This window comes from Lycorma delicatula, chromosome 12 (assembly GCF_047948215.1).
Source record: "Lycorma delicatula isolate Av1 chromosome 12, ASM4794821v1, whole genome shotgun sequence".
Lineage (NCBI taxonomy): Eukaryota > Metazoa > Arthropoda > Insecta > Hemiptera > Fulgoridae > Lycorma > Lycorma delicatula.
Genome location: NC_134466.1, coordinates 40494360 through 40516530, shown reverse-complemented (window position 1 = coordinate 40516530; position 22171 = coordinate 40494360). Strand labels below are relative to the sequence as shown.

At 32.0% G+C, this 22171-nt stretch overlaps 1 protein-coding gene across 3 annotated transcripts in view; it reads left to right on the top strand.

Moving 5' to 3' along the window:
- Positions 1-22171, top strand: part of LOC142333296 (uncharacterized) — a 103893-nt gene that overhangs the window by 67900 nt on the left and 13822 nt on the right. The window lies entirely within an intron of this gene.

The window sequence follows — 22171 nt, the reverse complement described above, 5'->3', positions numbered from 1 at the left end:
AGTAAAGCTGTGATTTTTCTCAATTGTCGAAGTCCACAAAAACAAAAAAAAATTAAGAAATATTTCGTCTGATTTGTAATAATACTTTACAGAAAAACTATTTTTACAGTCGTATTCGTTCAGTGATAGGTCATCAAAATTTCATTATTTTATAAATTTTAACAAAATCAAAAATTTGAAAGGTTAATACAATAATCAGATAAATCAGTTCAGTGCTGCTATCTACCGATAAAAAATAATTATTAAAACAGGAACTAACATTTTTGTAAATTGCTAATAATTATTTATTGCTCTAAGATGGAATTTCGTCTTCAAATTTACTTCAGCATGAGAATACGTGTTTGTGCTACTGGTAGAATTTCAGCGAGTTTTGATTTCTAAAAAAAGCTAAACACAGCCATAGATTTAGATTTTTTTTTCGCGAGAAACCTAACTGTCTGAATCGAGAAATTTCATTAGTATCTTGTAATTCAGATACCCTCCTTCTCTGTAATATATCTAATAATATACTGAGTTTTAAAATTTAATATCATAAGCTTTGTAAATTATGTTCTTGTTAATACAGTTATTATTTATACTCTAAAAATTAACTTAATTTTTTTTTTTGTAATAAAAAATATTTTTTATAATTTAACTTTTATGAGATCCCATAAGTCTCACCCGGTGTTGGTAACAGGACACACTGTAAAATGTAATTGTTCCCAAGTAACTACAGGCTATCCCATATAAAACTCAACCCAACCTTATATTGGTAGGTATTGAAATAATAAAAAGGCATGTGTAAATGTAATTTTTATTATTACCATCCATTACCTTACATTTACAGTAAATGTTGGAAGTGGCCGCCATCTTCTTGAATACAAGCTTCAATTCTTTTTCCAGCGTTTCTTGCAACTTTTTTCAATGTTTGTGGCTGGATATTTAATACAGCTTGTTCAATATCGACTTTCAATCGTTCAAGTATTCGTGGTTTGTTGCTGTAGGCTTTTTCTTTGAGATAACCCCGTAGAAAAAAATCCGCCGCAATCATATCTGGAGATCTTGGTGGCCACAAGCCTCGACCGATAACACGATTACCAAATAATTCCTCAACGAAATCAGAAGTTGAACCTGCGTACTGCGATGTCGCACCGTCTTGTTGTAGCCAGCAGTGTCTGTCTTCCTCTTCCAAGAGTGCAATGAACCGAAATAAAATATCCTGATATCGTTCTGCATTAATGGTGTACTCGAAAAAAAATAGGATCGTTTATTTTTTCCGGTATATCGCGCACCACACGCCCAACTTCTGCGGGTGTAATTGTTTTTCGTGATAAACGTGGGGATTTTCAGCGCTCCAAATTCTACTGTTTTGGCTGTTTACGTAGCCATCCAAATGAAACCGTGCTTCATCTGTGAAAAATAACGAATCCATAACGTTAATTCCCTCACGCAGAAATCGACGGAACCATTGACAATATTGTAGCCGTTTTTCTTTGTCGGGCTCAAGAAGTCGATGAACCGTTTGAATGCGATAAGGTCGTAATTGTAATCGTTTCGTCGCCCGATGAACAAATTAATAGACAAATATATTTAGACAAATTAATTTCAGCAGACAAACGTCTGATCGATTTATTTGGCGAGGCGAGTAATCGGTCTTTGATTTCAGCGACTGTATCTGTATTCAACACCGACGCAGATCTTTTGTGTTCCTTGTTATTAACAGAACCGGTCTCTCTAAATTTTGCAACTAACCTTAATACTGATGTTTTGTTAGGAGCTGGTTTATCTGGGTACTTATGGCGAAACAAATCTTGCACTGTAACCGCTAATTTCGTACTGAAGTACGACTCGACAATGAAAACACGTTCATCTAGCGAAAACACCATCTTGTCTCTAGCAATACACTGAACATTATGATTGCATTGTTGTTACTATCGGTAGTGTTCTACTGCGTCGCCGCGATGTTCAGATGTTGGACGAGTCCATTTCAGTAACGAGTAGGGGAGTAAGGTTGACTTTTGGAATTTCATGGATGAGTGATTGATGGGTTGCGTTTTATATGGGACACCTGTAGTATACCACTTATTAGTATATTTTCAACAGATACTAACTCAATATTTTATTTTGTTGTTTTTGCTATAGTAAGAATCATATTATAGGATATAAGATCGCAAACGGGATCTCATGGTCTCCCAATGACGCATAAGTTCAGCAGATTTGCAAAGAATTTGGTAATCGCTACTGCTCCCGGTCATGTTTATATATACATACTATATATATGTTGGTATAACTTTTTTCGTCCACTGTACCGGATGCAAATCTTAACCGATTTTGAAAAAATTTGGTGGCTATTGGGAACAGAGCCCTGTTGGGAACTTGTTCACAGGAACCAAAGTTAGATCCAAAAACGGAAATTTTGTGTACATTTTCAGCTTTTTTTCTTTTTGTTGGGTGCAATTTTTAACCGATTTTGATGAAACTTGGTAGGATGATGTAAACTTATTAGAAATGGAACGCTATGATTTTTAAGCTAATCGGTTCTCAGGAACCGGAGTTAAAACTGATTTTGGGATACGTTTTCATGTTGTAACTTCAAGGATGACCTGTTAAAAATCCAAAATTAGGTTTTCCGAGAACCACCAGTTGTGAATTGATTTCCTAATCGTCTTAAAACATCAAGTTTGTAGCCCAAATCAGATTTTTGTGAGCACCGTTAGATTTGAGTTGGTTTCGCAACGATTCAAATCCAAAATATCATTTTTTGAAGACAAAATTAGATTTTTGCAAGTACCGCCAGGTGAGCGCTAGTTTCGTTATAATATTTTAGTTTCAAAATCCAAAATATGATCAGTTATGAAGGAAAGAAGTGTGTCCAAAAAAAATCGTTATTGAAGTTTTTTGTCTTTTTGAGTCAATTTGAGGTTCTTTTTCGAAACCCGACAGCCACTTTTTCAATTCACTTTTTTCAGTTTTTTCTTCTTTTTCCCCTGTTTAGCCTCCAGGAATCACCGTCAGGTATTATTTCAGAGGATGATATGTATGAGTGTAAGTGAAGTGTCGTCTTGTACAGTCTCAGGTCGAACATTTCTAAGATGTGTGGTTAATTGAAACCCAACCACCAAAGAACACCGGTATCCATGATCTAGTATTCAAATCCGTATAAAAATAACTGCCTTTACTTGAATTTAAACGTTGGAACTCGCTCGCCAACCTATTTTTTATTTCTACTCGTGATTTTATTCACACATGGGTCTTCCAAATGTACTTGAAAGAGGTCCAATATAAGCATTATGCTTATAATTATAAATTTAATCTAACCAAAGTTAACCTACGCTCACTTTCGTTATCCTTGACTAGCGTAGGTTAAGTTTGGTTAGATTATATTTATAATCTTTCTGCAAATACTTCCAGATATCCGTTAATTTTGGAAGAAAAAAGTGGCTGTCGGATTCCGAAAAAGTATCCAATTCGAACCTTTTCTTTTTTGTGAGCACTGCTTCAAAACCACACAAATTATGGGTAACAGTCTTAAAGTGGGTTGTTAGTAAATAGCATTGTTAAGCAATGGATGCAGTCACAACTCATCAGCTATATGAGGAGGAAGAAAAAACAAATATACATGTATCAAGTATTGGAACAATGCACATTACATCACAGGCAGTATTATAAAAGACCACATGATACTAACATAGCATAAAAAAATAACACCAAAGCAATATGATTTTCATAATATCATTACAGTAGTGCAGCATCCTTTCTTTCTTTATTAAAAATATTTTTCTTTATCTTCCTTCCGATGCATTTTCTGCGGCAGAAATTTGTTTACGTAGTCGCAAGATGTGATATTATATTGTTAATTGGATTGTGCTTGACATAATGTCAAGGACAATCCAATTAACAATGTAATGTAAAGACAAGATTAACGATTGATTAAGATACTTCAAAGCGTAATAATACTTTTTTTTAAATTGATCTAGACGAAACAGTTGGAACTTCTCATGAAATTATATTATTTAACAAGGCAACCTAAAATTTAACTCTGTGTAAAACAACAGAAATATTACTATTATGTATTATATAATAATATACGTACATTCGATTAGCAATGGTGCAACAAGTTTTTTTTTCATATTTGAAGTCAGATACTTCTGATGTTTTTTTTTAAATTATAACGCGAAATTTTTATTTAAAGTAATTATCTTCCCATGTAGGTACATTGCTGCTTGCGAAAACATCTAATAGTGAATTGTATTAGATTGAGCGAAATCCTTTATTAATAACAGGACCGATGTCATTTCCCTGGGGTACCCCACGTTCTATATTTTGAAAGGATTACATTTTTTGATAACTTCCTTATCAAAAAATGTAATTTTAAATCGTCAGATCGATAAGTATGACAAATCAGCTTTTAAGATTCTATAATTATTTATTTTTCATTCATAAGAAGTACGGAATAAATGGTGTCGATATGAATGTAGTATTGCATTGTTTTACCTTAAAAGATTCCGTAGAACTATTTATTTGTAATCCGTTGGTGTATATAAAGATGGTATCTATTCGTTTAAGTAATAGTATAGTACTCATACGAATATTATAATACAACATAAAATGTAAAACGAACATTATATATGCTGTTTAAAAATAGACTTTACAAAAGTAATAAATAAGCTATCAATTTGTAAATAGGTAAGTAATAAACAAAATCGTTACTATTTTATTATTATATAATAAAAGTAAAACAAAAGAAATTATATTTATTTTTATTAAATAATTCAAGTCGATCTTAAGTCATAAAACAATGTTCTCAGTTTAAAATATAGAATGTAGGGTACCTCAGGGAAATGACCTCGGTCCTATGCTTTTCTTAATATTAATAAATGATCTTCCTCAATCTTGTACAGTTCACTGCATTGTAACTTTATATTTTAATCGTGTTATGTTAGTTCACATACCCTCTGCATATATATATATATATATATATATGAAAGTTTTTAGTATTGCAAAAGAAAAAAAATATTTCGACCACTAGGTTTTTAACCGACAATCAAGATTATTCCTAAAATTAGTACAGGTTTGTGAAGAGCATGACACCTTATCCTTCTCTTAGCGTCTAGGATGAAATATTTATCTAAGTATTTTCTTATTTTTCTTTGATACAGAAAAATATCTGTCCTGATTGGTTTCAATTGAATATCATTCAGTTTTCTCGGTCCATCTTTTTTTAGCCTTTTTTTTTGTTCCTAATGTGTATAACCATTTCAACCCTTTTCCCCTTCTACTTTTATTTTATGGCCCTTCGTTGAATGTAATCTTCTTAAGATTTTTTCCTCTTTGATATAGTTTTCATCAAATTCTGCTACTGCTCTTCCATTGTAATCAATACTTCTTCATTTCTCACTTATGTCCGTTCCTGTTTCTCTATCTTTTCCACAATAAAATTTCAAAACTGTCAAAAATATTTTTTACTTTCGTTACAATTTAGACTGACAGCAATATAACACCTTTCAGATAAAATATTTGGTAAATCTCTTCCGCAAGTCAGTGACAGTAATTCTTGATCGCGGTAAACCTTTCACCTTTTCGTATGTAATTTTTCTCATTTATATATTGTTTTTATTTATTTCGTTCAAAATCACTAAATTTTCCTAATACTCGTATTTAAATGGCTTTACCTGAATTTTTCCTTGCAGTGATATTTTCAAAACCTCTCTTGCTAACTCTTATCGGTTTCGTTTGTTCTATGTTTTAAAAATTAAAGGAATAGCGTATTTTATATTACAAAACTTGGGTAGATTTATTGTCAAACGGTAATTTTTATGAGGATAATTATATTTCAGTTTTTACCTTCTAGACAATAATTAGATTTATCGGGTAGCCATCGAGCAGGAAACAGCATTTTTTCCCTGTATAATCCACTGGCAACCTCCAGTCCCTCCTTCCTTCTTCCACACTAGATTACATTAAGTTTTGAACTTGGCTTGAAAGATCTAGCAACGCCAGACTTATTCCGCAGAATATAAATTCTTCTGCAAGTTATCCGCTGAAGAAATTAAGCACGAAAAAAGTAGATTTTTTCAAAAGAAAGCTCTCCATCAAATATTGTGCGCCCATTCTTTTAAAATCCCTTTTTTTGAAAGATCGGGGTGCAAGAAGCATAACATTGCTGATCATCGATTTTGCCTGATTAGTTTAAACACATTCTGCAAAACAAAATTCTTTTGCCTCAGAACTATTGAATGGAAGTTATCCTAAAGCAGTGATTGGGTTTTTAATAGAACAAAATCTTCCATCCTCGGAATTTTCGCGTCAAATTACAGTAATTATTATTTTCGGCATTATATTTGATCAAGATTTAATTTTTTTATGAAGGTATGTAACAGAAATTAATTCTACTAAAACTGATTGTACTATATATCAAATAATTATTTTTTTTTGTTGGGTTCTTAACTAGTCCGCCGGGCTGGTCTAGCGGTTAACTCATCATTGCAAATCAGCGGATTTCCAAGTGGAGAATTCTAACGTTCAGATCCTAGTACAGGCAGTTACTTTTATACGGATTTGAATACTAGATATTGGATACCAGTATTATTTGATGGTTGGTTTTCAATTAACCACACTTCTCAGGAGTGGTCGACTTGAGACTGCACAAGATTACACTTTATTCACATTCATACATATCATCATTCATCTTCTGAAGTAATATCTTACGGTGGTTCAGGAGGCTAAACAGAAAAAGAGAGGGTTATTAACTGAGTGATGGATTTTTTGCAGACTAGTCGATTTGTTTTTGGATTCCCTGAACAGAGATCTAATGTTAATTTTTTCCTCTTAGTAAATCACTACTAGATAAATTTCTTGTTTCCTGAGGTCATTCACTAAGACATATTTTGTTGGTCTGTAGGCAAAACCGTTGGTAAGACGGTTGTGATACTTTCAGAAGTTCAGAACCCTTTGATGATTTTTGATCAGCTGTTTGAGTAAAATAATTTTGATTTTATCATCAAAATCTCATTTTACGACGGAAGTCCTTTTAAAGTTTGTGAATTACTTTAACATGGCTCATTGATCTTTTTTTGCTTTTCAAAGATTAAAACCTAATAACATTTTCTCTCGTATGACCCAAAAAAAAACTGATAAAGTTGTATGAAGTATGAACCGCATAAATCTTTACTTGCGAATAGAAAATTTTGAAAACAGTCGAACTTCAGTGAATGACGAGCACCGTTCTGGAAGTCCGATTAAAGTTTCACCGCCTGAAATTCGCATAGATCCAAGAAAGTGCTTCCATATTAGAACGGATTTTTTTTGCAGAAGGTAATAAATAAGATGATTGAGAGATGGGACAAGGAGGGTATTGAAATGACTTTCGCAGAAGTTCATAATTCTCTTTTTTTTGTAAAATTATGTTTGATTGTATATTTTAACCTTAAACTTGAAAAAAAAAACCTGAGTTGAAATATGTAGTCCGTTTAGGGACATGGTACGGTTCTCTTGAATTTCTGAAGAAAAAGCAAATTTTTTTCGAGTGTATGTTTAAGCTGATTTACACAGATTCTTTTTAATAATGTACTGACTCCAGCCTAAGTAAAAATGCTGCTAGAGAATCATTCTAACAACCTAAACTTTTAAACAATATTTGAAAAAATCTCTTAAGTAAATACTTTCCGGAATTTTGATCGAAGGTATTTTCTTTAACTGATAAATTTTGATTATTATTATCACCCGAGCGCAATAATTCGGCTTTTTAGTTAATTTTTGAACATCTAAGTTAGCTGATGGGAAGAGATTTAAGATAGTTGATTTTTATAATGAATTCTGTGTTGTTAAAACTAGATTTGAATTTTATATTTGTAAAATTGATTGGTATATGCAGAGCGAGTCAAAAATATGGAAACCCCTCAACAAATTTAAAACCGTTCCAGATAGAATATTGGAACCCACCAGCTTGATCTAGTGGTGAACGCGTCTTCCCAAATCAGCTGATTTGGAAGTCGAGAGTTCCAGCGTTTAAGTCCTAGTAAAGTCAGTTATTTTTACACGGATTGGAATACTAGATCGTGGATACCGGTGTTCTTTGGTGGTTGGGTTTCAATTAACCACACATCTAAGGAATGGTCGAACTGAGAATGTACAAGACTACACTTCATTTACCCTCATACATATCATCCTCATTCATCCTCTGAAGAATTATCTAAACGGTAGTTACCGGAGGCTAAACAGGAAAAAGAAATTTCGTTATACTTCAACCCACCAGCTTGGTCTAGTGGTGAACGCGTCTTCCCAAATCAGCTGATTTGGAAGTTAAGAGTTCCAGCGTTCAAGTCCTATTAAAGTCAGTTATTTTATACGGATTTGAATACTAGATTGTGGATACCGGTGTTCTTTGGTGATTGGGTTTCAATTAACCACACATCTCAGGGATGGTCGAACTGAGGCTGTACATGACTACACTTCATTTACACTCATTCATCCTCTGAAGTATTTTCTGAACGGTGAACGGTACTTACTGGAGGCTAAACAGGAAAAAGAAAGATAGAATATTGGAACTTTCAGGATAAAGTATCGTGCTTTACCATTTGACGAGAAATAGAATTTCAACTCCTTCTTGTGGGGTATCTTAGGGGTTGTGTAGTGGAGAGGTGAGTGTAATGGGGGTATATAATCACACAAAGGTTACCCCAGATACATCATTTTAAAGGTCACGTACCTGAAGACCGAAGTGAGGTATCTTGTTGACACCAAACGTTTTGGAAGTTGGAGCCAACCACGTTTTGAATGCTTGGAATGATATGATCGAGAAGCAAAGCCTTATATTTCACTGCGTTTAAATTTCCATCGGTAAATAATGGCCTTATAAACAATACCTTTTTTTTCTTTTTCCTGTTTAGCCTCCGGTAATTACCTTTCAGATAATACCTCAGAGGATGATATGTATGAGTGTAATTGAAGTGTAGTCTTGTACAGTCTCAGGTTGACCACTCCTGAGATGTGTGGTTTATTGAAACCCAACCGCCAAAGAACACCGGCATCCACGATCTGGTTATCAAATCCGTGTGAAAATAACTGACTTTATTAGGACTTCAACGCTGGAATTCTCGACTTCCAAATCAACTGATTTGGGACGCGTTCATCACTAGAACAACCTGGTGGGTTCCATCAACAATACCTGCCCGTACATTTACTTTGACTGGATACTGTTTATGTACCTCAAGATGTGTGGATTAATATCAATATCCAGTATCGACAATTAAGGCGATTTATGTTTCCATTGCCATTTTAAAAAAATGTTGAGTCATCACTAAAAATTATGTTTTTTAATAACAGTAGTAAATTAAAACAGAAGTAAATGACGATCAATGATCAGTATGATTAGATGACAATATTTTTATTTATTTGCTCATTAAATTGAAACAAAAACAATTTTTTGTGTTAAAAATTAAAACTTTTTTGTTTTTTAAAATTTTAATTAAATTAGATAAAATTTAGTAATTTTCAAAATCCAAACTTTATCCTGCCGCCATTTTGGGTACAGACGGCAACCTTTTATTTATACCATTCTTCTTGTCTTAAACAGACTTTAAAATGGTGTATCACACAAAAAGAGTGCTACCATTCTAAATTAGTTGAAATCAGTTAGGACGCTCGGGTCACCCTCCAAGAACGGGTTGAAATTGTATTTCTCGTCAAAAGGTAAAGTAGTTGACCGATACCTTATCCTGAAAGTTACAGTATTCTGTCTGGAACGGTTTTTAATTTTTTGAGAGGTTTCTTTACTTTTGACTCACTCTGTATATGCTATGCTTATAAATAGCTACTTTGTAGTTTATTACAGCTTTATTTATTTTTTTTTTTTACAGTTATGTATTCTATTACTTTGCGCGCGCGCATGTGTGTTTGTGTGTGTGTGTGTGTGTGTGTGTGCTGAAAGTAATAACAATAATAATAATAATAAAAAAGAGTTTTATTACTTCTTACTGATGTCTTTAACAGATTTAAAATACCATTAATTTTGTTACACGGTTGATTAATTTTTTTATCTATTAACCATTTACTACGTACGATTTTAATTTCAGCTGATTACAATTTCAGTTTATTAGTTTTAGTTACACGTATTTATAATATTACTGTTGACCGGAAAATTTTGTTTGAAATACTTACTTTTTATTTTTTTTCTTTCATGTTTTGATTTCAAGAGGAAACCTTTCGTCTATTCAAAATTTAGAACTTTTATTTATATAAAAGTTCTATCTATCTCTCTCTCTCTCTCTCTCTATATATATATATATATATATATATATATATATATATACATACATGATGATTCAAAGAAACGGAAAATTTAAAAAATTAAATAACGTTAATGAAAAATTTTTTTTAGAAAATGAATTTTATTTCATGTAATTGTACAAATGATGCCATTTTAGGATACATACATTTTAGTTTATTTTTTAAAGATGACATCTTCCAGGTGACCTCTTCTACGTAAACACTCACGAAGTCTCTTCGTTAAATTGTTCATGGTTTGACGTAACATCTCACTGGAATTTCAGCAATTGCTTCTCGGATCTTTGCCTTCAGTTCTTCCGTTGTAGCAGGTCTACTGTGGAACACTTTGCTTTTAAGGTGACCCCACAAAAAGTAATCGCAAAATGAGAGATCAGGCGATCTGGGAGGCGATGAAATGTCACCATTTCGTGAAATGACAAGTTGTCCAAATAATCGGCGTACAGCTGCCATCGATATTCGTGCAGTATGTGACGTTGCTCCGTCTTGTTGAAACCAGGCTGTGTTAAGAATCAGTGGAAATCTCTTTTGATGTTCCACAACAAGTTTTCAAGCACGGCTACGTAACGAGCCGACGTCACTGTCATCGCAAGACCGTTGTCATCCTCAAAAAAATAAGGGCCTATAACACCGTAAGATGACATAGCACACTACACGGTCACTTTCTGGCTGTGCAACGGACGCTGGTGTAGCTGCGTAGGATTTTCTTGTGCCCAGTATCTGAAATATTACTTGTTAACAAATCCACTGAGGTGGAAATGCGTTTCGTCTGACATCCACAGTTCGTGAACAAACTCTTCGTTATTATTTATCTTCTGAAGCATTACATTACAGAATTATGCTCGCACAACTGCATCGTTCGGTTTCAGTTCCTGGACGATCTCCAACTTGTACGGATGGAATTGCAAGTCCTTCACTAACATTCTTCGAACACTTGAACTATGAAATTGTAAAGATGCTGAGAGACGACGGATTGACCGATGTGGACTTCGTGTGACAGCATCTTGTAAAGCTTGAACATTCTGTGGTGTACGGACGGTTCGCTCACGGCCTGGAGGTTTCTTTTTCATTGCCGAACCAGTTTCCTCAAAATTAGATATCCATATTTTAATTGCATGTTCTGATGGAACACGGTCGTGCCGTCCCAGATTAAAATGACGGCGAAATTCTCTACGCGCTCCCTCCACACTGTCATTGTTTTTGTAAAACGCTTTGATAGCACTCCAAGGATCCACGACAACTAAATGGCAGGTTAGGTTAGAGAGGCTGGCGCCACTTATCAAGTGGTACCAATCGCCCACGGCTACCAACACAACTTTCAAAATTTCCCGTTTCTTTGAATCCTTCTGTGTATATGTATGTATATATATATACACACACACACACACACACACACACAGATGATTCCAAATTGTTACGCAGTCTCTCGGGAGTTGATTTTATAGCCAAAAATAAGAAACAAATTTCATATAAAGATAGATGGAAAAGAGTTTTTTTAGCGAGTTTTGGCTCGCAATATATTTTGCCTACTTTCTGCTCTGAGAAATTAAACCGTACTAAAATTCAGTGGGTACAAATTAAAGGATAAATTTCGTAGTTTCTTATAATTTTTTATCTAAGAATTTTAATAAAAGTCATCCCACATCTCTACTTATTTAGGTTTTAAGAAAAATGTATAAAACACGAAAAGGTTTTGTCGGAAAAATACACTTTTAAATTTGGAATAAAATAACTTTGTTAATTTAACAATAAACAAAAAAAAATTTCTAGTTGACTTTGTTGAGAATTTAATTCTGAGAAAGCTGATATTAAATAACGTCTATTAAAATTTAACACAAATTTGAGACGTTCAACTTTAATTAGAAACAAAATAAATAAATTGAATCGGAAAAGTGATACAATTTTAAACAGAACAATTTACTTGTAAATACTAAAAATTAGAAAAATTAATCTGAAAGACATCCTTCTAAAAGATATTAAAAATTTTTATTTTTTCGTACGTTGACAATAACAGCTGATCAACAAGTAAGTTCAGTATCTAGCATTTGAGCGGTGTTTGTGTTATTGTTGTTCGGTCAGTCATTCACAATGCGTGATACCACAAGTCTGTTTTCATTCGGAGAGTTGATGACATTTGTTAATTTATGATAAAGTAAATAAAAATGGAAATAGTAAACAAAAAATTCGTTTTTATTGTATCCATTGTCATTCTTGTCACTCCATTATCCATTTCTTTCTTCATAAAATTCGGTATAGGAGTTCTCTACAGTTAAAAATTGTATAAACAAATTCTTTTTTTCTGATGTAGTCTTTGGTATCAAGAAAATGTTGTTGAATTTTTTATTGTAATGTCGTTTTTCTTTTTAATTATTTTATTTCTTTATTTATTTTTTTTTTTATATAAAAATTGTTACATATTTTATTTGGTTTAATTTTTGTTCCCGTTAAAATTTGTTATTAAAAAAATATTCTCGACGAGTAAATTACACGATTATTCTAGCAAAATGAGGGAGGAAAATCCTCTTTGAAATCTCAAAAAGAAAATTATTTAAAATTCTATTTGCCTGAACGTGTATATACTCATATTAAAACACATTTTTGGGTAAAAAAAGGCACGAATTTAATTAATGTCTTATTAATTTTTTTTTTAGTTTATCCTGTGTTAGTAAAAATGAGAAATTATTTGTCGTTCATAAGAAAATATTACTATTAAATTTATGTAATTGTGTGAATTGTCTGCTTAGAATCAATTTATTCTACAAAATTCATTACACCAGATGTTTTTGTTCGTGCGTAATACTATGTACGAGGGATATCTCTAAACTAAAGACCGCTGGGAAATTTCTTTCCTTAAGGTTGGTAAACCTGTATCATTCATGGACACGCTAGTAATGTACACACTGCATTGTTGTCTTTAAATTGTCGCGTTGTAGTATCTTTGTCACGTGTGAGTTACTACGATATAAAATGAATAGGAAAATAGATGTTGCCACCGACTGTGAAATACGTAGTCATACGTTTTTTAAATCATGAAAACTTTAAGCCGTCTGAAATTCATTGGCAGATGGTTGCTGTGCATAGTGATAGTGTAATGGATGAAAGAGACGTCTGAAAATGGTGTGAAAGGTTTAGAAATAACAGAATTAATGTGCACGATGAAGAACGTTCGGGGAGATCCTCGATAATCACCGAGGACTTGTTCAATCCCTCCTTCTTCAATCCCTGAAACAGTTTTTGAGTGGTAAGCAATTTGTGGGTGACGATGAATTTAAAAATACTGTTAATCAGTGGCTAAGTGAACTGACAGCAGAAAAATACGACGAGGGTATATTAATGCTGATGTATCGCTACGATAAATGTCTTAATGCATGTGGCGATTATACAAAGAAGTAATGCGTAGTTTGAGAAGTAAAAAAATATTTATAAACTTTTCAGAATAAATTTTTTTACCATGAAACGGTCTTTACTTTAGAGATAACCTCTCGTAAATAGAAATCCAGATAGCGATTACAGATTGATTGGTGTTTTTCTTTAGTTTTGTATAAAATTGGAAAATAATATTAAAAATTTAGACGTAACCTAATTTTATTTACATTACAGGATCTTCATAAAAGAATGGTGGAGTTTTCAACATGGATTAAATGAAAACAAAACTACTTACAGTTGATGTTTATTTGTCAAATTATCAACTTGAAACAGTTTTTTTCTATAAGAAATAAACTTCAATATGTGCACCATTAGTCCTCGGCAAATGTCCAATCGATACTCACTTTTTGCCCATATACGAATTAACATAGCTTCTGTTACGATTACAATCGCTTCATTAATCATTTCCTTTATGTGACGTAGGTCGCGTATTTTTTGCGACTAATGTTTTTTTTTTTTTTTTTTTACAAGAAAAAATAGCAAGAAGTCTGGACTCCTTGGAGGCCAAGGTATAAGGGGGTCCTTACCGGCCTATCCGTTGATGTCCAAATTTTCCGTTCAAAGCCAGGCTGACGAATGCATTAAAGTGCAGGGGTGCGCCATCTTGTTGGAAATGAATTGGTTTTATTTTTTTCAAGTTCATCTACTCGAGAAAAGCAGAATACTAGATCGTGGATACCGCTGTTCTTTGGCGGTTGGGTTTCAATTAACCACACATCTCAGGAAAGTCGAACTGAGACTGCACAAGACTACACTTCATTTACACGCATACATATCATCCTCATTTTTCGTCTGAAGTATTATCTGAAAGGTAATTACCGGAGGCTAAACAGGATAAAGAAAGTAAAAAAAAGCAGTAATCGTTTAAAATATTGTGATAAACATTTCCATTAATAGTCTTTTTAGCAAAGAAAACACTTTAGGTGTTTCGCGTCGTTTCTCAAAAATTATATGGGATTTTCAGATTCCCATATTCTTGAATCGTGTCTGTTAACACCCATAAATATGGAATATAACTTCATCCGTAAAAAGGTATATCGGGTAAAAATGATTCGTGTTCATTAATTTTGTGAAAATTTCAACAGCGGAATTTTCAAAAACGTTTTTCTCCATCATCAGATCTTTTGTGTAAAACTTTGTGAATTGTTTATTCGGAATATCTAACTGTAGGCTTCGCCGAGAGATGGATTTTTTAGGACTGCTGATTGTTTAATTCGTTCAACAGTTTCGTCTGATACTCGTGGTCTGCCGATTGATTTTTCTTTGAGAACAAATACAGTTTCTTCGATCCGTTTGAACCGACGTCGTACATTATTTTCATGCGGTGGCTCTTTTCCATATTCACGTCTAAGTGCACGTTGAAATAAAATTACGGAATTTAATTCACCCTGTCGCAAAGCAATCTGCTTTTTCTTGAACAGTGAACATAGTAACGACCGAAACATACCTCAGCAACAGTACAAAAACTGGTGTAGTAGTTGAACGTTTTTTTTCCTGTTAGCCTCCGGGAATCAGCTTCATGTATTACTTGAGAGGATGATTTGTATGAGTGTAAGTGAAGTGTAGTCTTGTACAGTCTTAGGTCGACCAGCTTAACCCACCGGGTTGGTCTAGTGGTTAACGCGTCTTACCAAATCAGCTGATTTGGAAGTCGAGAGTTACAGCGTTCAAGTCCTAGTAAAGCCAGTTATTTTTACACGGATTTGAATACTAGATCGTGGATACCGATGTTCTTTGGTGGTTGGGTTTCAATTAACCACACATCTCAGGAATGTACAAGACTACACTTCATTTACACTCATACATATCATCCTCTGAAGAATTATCTAAACGGTAGTTACCGGAGGCTAAACAGGGAAAAGAAAGAAAGAAAAGGTCGACCAGGTTAATTGAAACCCAACCATCAAAGAACAGCGGTATCTACGATCTAGTATTCAAATCATTATAAAAGTAACTGCCTTTACTTGGATTTGAACGTTGGAACTCTCGCCTTCGAAATCAGCTGATTTGCGAAGACGTGTTCACCACTAGACCAACCCGGTCTTTTGGGTTGGAGCCTATCAGAGCTACCATTATAACTTCACAAAATTTCCGTACTGCCTTGATCTAATTTACAGAAACCATTGTTTTATGATTATTCTATATAAAGGTAGCGTTTTTATGAAATTAGACGTTACATCTTTGTTATGTTAATCTTCCTGCTGATTTCAACTGGACGTCATCCGTTTTCTTTGGTCCTGAATTTTTTTCTTCCTTTCCTAATTCCAAAAGAGCATTCCTTCCTTCTTTCTTTTCCCTTCAATTTTTATGTTTTTTTCCTTTCTATGATCCTTTGCTGAAGACAGTTTCTGTTTAGCATATGCTCGGACGAAGATGTTTCCTTTCCTTTTATTCATCAAATTCTTCTTTGTTCTTCATTTCTCATTTTATTTGTTTATTTCGCTTTGTTCTGATTATTCATGATTCCCGGGATCTTTCTTTCTGTCACCTACCTACTAAAAAAGAAAATTATGAAAAAAATGAAATCTTCTATTAAATAGTTGGTATCTTGTGAACATTCCTTCCTATTTCGTTAAAGGAAGTATCAAATTAAATTTTATTTAATTTACGTGAACCATATTGCTTTTGCAGTAACGTAAAATATTATTGCATTAATATACGATAAGATGTCTATTTATGCTTTATAATCTTTTAGAGGAGTTAACTAGATAAATTTATACGAAAACTATCTTCTGTTATAGAAAAAAAGGTCGTAAAAATTCATATCAGCCTCATCGATTTCTAAGTTGTAAACCAATTTCAGCGATCTAGTTATTAATAATATGAGTTTTTTCGTTTTAAGAAAAATGACAAATTTTCTAATACGTAATACGTCAATTAGTATTATAAATATGTACTGGAAAAATAATGATTTTGTTAACATTTCTCTCAATGTATAATTTACATACATACATAAAGTATATTTAATATAACTAAGGTGTATGTATATATATATATAAAGTGGACAAATTATATGATACAAATTTTGCTACTAAGCCACTAGATAAATAGTTTTGAAAAACGAAATATAAAAAAAAATTTGTGAAATTTTATGTTTTCAATATTATAGGGACGTTTTAAACTATCAGAATTTTTTTTTTTAATTAAAGGGAAATTCACCAGTGAATTTAAGAGATTTAATTTCGATGGAGTAGTATATTAAATTTTTTAATTTGCATAAAAAAAACTGTCAATTTAAAAAAATAATAAAATGTCGTTTTTCCCAAGGTAAAATTAATTTTATATTACGCGTCTTATAGCCGTGATTTACGCATGGCTTATACATACGAATTTTGTTGAAAACATTATAATGTACGAATTTTGTTAAGTGGATATTTGTGTGTGTGTGTATATATATATATATATATATGTGTGTGTGTGTGTGTGTGTGTGTGTGTGTGTGTGTGTGTGTGTGTGTGTGTGTGTGTGTGTGTGTGTGTAATTCCTACATGTAATGTTTTGATTACATTTTTAATTTTATTTATTTCTAGTTGTAAAAAGATAGAAAGCCTGTATTTTTTTTTTAGAATAGCGTGTTTTTATTTACATATACCCCTCCCAGTCTGTCTGTGTGTGTGTGTGTGTCTGTCAATATATAATATGTATTTGTAATATATATATAATACTTGAGCGTGTATTAGTGTTCATTCAGTCATTTGGTTTCCAACCTGTTGGTTGTGGAATGTTAAGTTGTGGAGCCAGTAGGGTGGTAGTGGTGTAAGTGGCTTGGACGGGCCTTCGTTTCGTCTTCTTTTTTCTATTTCTAGTTAATGTGTTGTGGCCGTGGCCGTGGCCGTGGCAAGGTTGTTGGATCGTAGATAAAGAAAGAGATAGTTAGATTGGAAGAGGAAGTGGAAGGTCAAAATTAATCGGTTTTGTTGTATATAATCACTTTCTGGTCTCCCCACGCCTTTCCCTTACCACTATACACCGCTGTTAGCCGCGCCGCAATATAACAGGCTCGGCGCCCTCTTCTTTTTGTTTTGTTGTTTTTCTTCTTTTTTTTCTTTCTTACATTACCCATCTTGACTGACTGAGAGGACTGGATGGAACTCACCTCCGTTTCAGCCCTACCTTAGACAACTGCCCTGCTACGGTCCATCGAGGCCGGTATCTTTATTTTAATATATACCTGGTGTTTTTTACATTACAAGGTGATGGATCATCTCAATAAAACTGGTCTTGCCGCTGATTCCTTTAAATTCATATATAAATTGGTCAAACATCCTAAATTCAATTTTTTTTCGTTGTACAAATTAAAGGAAGTATTGTGATGGCGAAAAATTTCGGTTTTCAGATTTCAACGGAAATATCCATTCTGATCATCCCTGAATCCATTTTGACTAGTTTCGGCGTGACTTCTACGTACGTACATATGTATCTCGCATAACTCAAGAACGATTAGCCGTAGAATGTTGAAATTTTGGATTTAGGACTGTTGAAACATCTAGTTGTGCACCTTCCTCTTTTGATTGCAATCGGCTGAAGCAAAAGTGTCCAAAAAAAGCCCAAAATCCAAAATAATTTGGATTTTGGACTCTTTCTTACTGCAGTAATAAGGCTTCATTGAGAGCTTTTCAACGATATGTCATAAGTGGTGCATATTTTTATTGGTTCCAGAGTTATAGCCAAATGAAATATTTGGCTTTTAGAAGGGGAAGACATATCGATTCGAATCAGACTTCATCATCTCCTTTTTTTAACCTTTTTTTTAATTTAAATATGTTGATTTATTATAATAAAATTATTAACCTCTGATGGTAAAAAATTTTTTACAATAAATAATAATGCAATAATAATAATAAAAATAAAAAAATTAAAAAATATCAGAAATAATTAATGAAATAAAATGTACTTTTCATTTAAAAAAAAAATGTGTATATGTAATTTAATAGGCATACAAGGAAGTCATGTGGTGTCCTCATCAGGTTTTTTTATTAAATAATTTATGTCCAATAATATTTTTGTATTTAAAATTAACTAATTTTGTTGACTCTTGAAAATTATCAAAAATATTTTGGTATGTGCGTGTGTTTGAATCATGTGTATATTGATTGAAAAAAAATTAATTTGAATGAATAGAATAGAATTAAAAAATTGAGAAATCTAAATGTAATTTATTTGTTTATTTTATATGAAAAATTACAAAGGATGTATGAAATATGTGTTATATTAAAATTATATTATTCAAAATTTTGTTCTAATCTATCCATGTTAAATACCATAAACCGGTACTAATTATAAATAACCAGATTGGAATCAAGTAGTCATTAACAAAAATGAAAAGCTTCCAATGTCAGGTTTAATTTAGGGATCTGAGGAATAAAGTGGTTTCCCATCGCTTTTCCATCCACTAAAATAAATATACAATCGTATATTGGCACACTAAACCCAACTGGATTCATTCGTACATAATGGTGTAGTGGTTATATGCTAGCCTAATCTTGAATTCGGTTCAATTCTTAGCAAGAATCTGGCATTATTTTTTTGTACTTTCATTTTATTTTCCCCCTTTATAATCCCTGGTTTAAATCCTAGTCAAATATGTCATTTTTCATACACTGTACAATTATAATCATCATAAGCAGCTGTAATTAACTAAAAGTTATTAAAAGGAAATTAATACTTTTTTTTTTTTAAATAGTATTTTTTAAATTCATCTTGAATTTGTTGTCACAATAAAGAGTTATTTTTAGTTTTTGTTAAATGTAAAATAAAATTAATTTTAATTTCAAAAAGAAATCCACATAAAGAACTGAACTAACAAAAATTAATATACTTAATTTTTGTTATTTACATTTTGTTACCAAATTAAAATCAGATACCAGCATTTTCTCTAAACCTTCATTTGGACTGACGAATAGTTTTTTGAATTTTGAATTTTTATTTAATCAACATTAAATGATTATCCCCCTCCCTTAAATTTTGTGTTTGGGAGAAAATATCTTTGAGATAATTCGTTTACTTTGTTCAGTCCTGTTTAACAGGTAACATTAGGTCATGGTAGGCAATCTGAGTTTGAAGTTTAGTGGTTTTGACTAGTTTTTAGGTGGAAACTTAAGCTTTTCATTGGGATTGCGTATGACAATCAATAGTTATTTTTATTCTATAAATAACACTGGTTAAAATAGACACTTCATAGTTTTTCATAAATATTGTTTATTTATTTTTTATTAATAACTGTTTCTCTATAATATTTTTCACATCCACACGCTTAACTATGTACACACAGTTTTATGACAATTAAGACAATTTTATGTGATTTACTTTATACATTATGAAAGGAATGTATTTGTTATGAAATTAATTTAAATATACATCAAATATTATTATTTTTATTCCTTTGTGAAATAATGAAAAGTTATGGATGTTTGATTTATTTGTAAAGGTGTGTGCATATATAAAGATAATTGTCTACTGTACCTTACCATTTCCCATTCTGAATCTTCGATATACTGCAGCCTGCTGCTATATCAAACATCTATGTGTAATTTATTCCTCCTCCCTGAACATCCATCTCTCTTTTCATTCTTTAAGATTACTTCTTTGTTTTTTTTCTTTGTATGTGTTCTTTATTTCTATACCGTCTTTTCTTTAACTATTACTTTTATACCACTATCTATCCATCCATATTATATATAAACCAGTCCTATGTTATTCCTGTGTAATACTCTTCTTCTACTTCCATTCATATACATGTAAATGCACACATGCACTTGCATGCGCACTCACACGTACATATATATATATATATATATATATATATATATATTCAAACATTAATACTGGACATGTATGTAAGTTTGTCTTGGTTAGATGTCTTTGAAACTCTACTATTGATGGTAAATAACATTATTCGTCTCGTTGTTTAATTTCCCTCTTGCAACCACCAACGTTCTTTAAATATATTTTTTTAGAACTAATACCTACAATATGTATGCATCTTACAAGTAATTGCTCTTTGAGATGAATATTATGTGTATTTGGTGTCAGTATTATTCCTATCCAATGAGTTATTTATTTGGCATTCTTAATAGAGACCTAATGAATAAACGCACTGGTAACATGAGCATTCAACTCTTTAAAATGACCAAAATTTAGTGGATCCGCATTAGTTTTTTTTTTTTTAGTTTTTTTTTAGAAGTACTCATGTTTGTTAATGAGAAATTACAAAAAAATTATGTACCTTGAAAATGGACTATTTTGTAATATATGTTAGCTTAATTTAAAAAATTGTAAAAGTTTTAGTAAATATTATGACCTCAAAGTGAATTTTTTTAAAATGTGTTTTTAACTATTTAGTATTCTTAAAGGTATTTTGCAAAAAAAAAATTTCTGTAACACAGTATTTCAACTTATGTTGATTAAGAAGGGTTTAGATTAAAATACTTTGATTTCTAAGGGGGATTCAAACGTTTCCATATTTAAGTTTGGTTTCTAGTCCCAAATAAATAACAGTAGTATTTTTTGAAAAATGAAAGTTCAGATTGTGTTGTAATTAAATTCTTGTTAATTAAATGCACTAATGATACAGCTGAAGCAAGAAGTACCTAATAGTAGAATAAATTTTGCAAAAGAATTATTTAAATATCAGAATATTTCAGCTTTTGTTAATTTAACAGAAATTTGGGGTTGCAATTGGATCCATGAAAGCTAAATTCTTTTTAAAAGGAATGGTTTAAATATTTCAGTTTTTGTGGGATGATGGGTTTGCAACTTTTCAACAACAATTTAAAAAAAATAATATTTTAATTTCATAACACTATCATAATGTCATACGATATATTTACATACAAATATAATTAAAGCTACTACTTTCAAGCATAAAGATGTCAATTGAAGTATTTTAATAGCCATACCGTTACAAAAAGAGACGATTCCACTTTCTTCAAGATACAAAACTGTTGGAATTAAATATCAGAGAAACTGTTATATATATGTTGTAAATAGGTTTAAAGAGATTTTTAGAGAATAATATTTTCATTGAGAATTTCTTTTTCAGGAGGAATTTTTTTTAAAGTTGTATTTAGTATCAAGTTCGTTAGTGTTAACTTCTAATTAATGGATAATTTTTTTTTTAATTACATACATTTTACTTTTATTTCTTGGTGTAGAGTTTATTTTTACCAATAAGATCTCTGTAATTATAGTTTTATAAATAGGGGGACCAATATTCAGCATATAAAGATTTACTCCTAAATTGTTCTTCTGTAGTGACAGCTTAGTATTTTTCTGATGTGGCTTGGTCTTACTGTCTGCTTAGGATGGCATAGATTCACTGTGTCAGTATGTAGAGGTGTACTTTATTTAAATGTTCACCCTATGATAATTATGAGGAAGTCCATCTATTTAGCGAACCTCTTGATGATCCATTTACTGGACTTGAAGAATTGGATGTCAATTTTTGTGGAACTGTGCTAAGTTATTCTCTCACAATTAACAA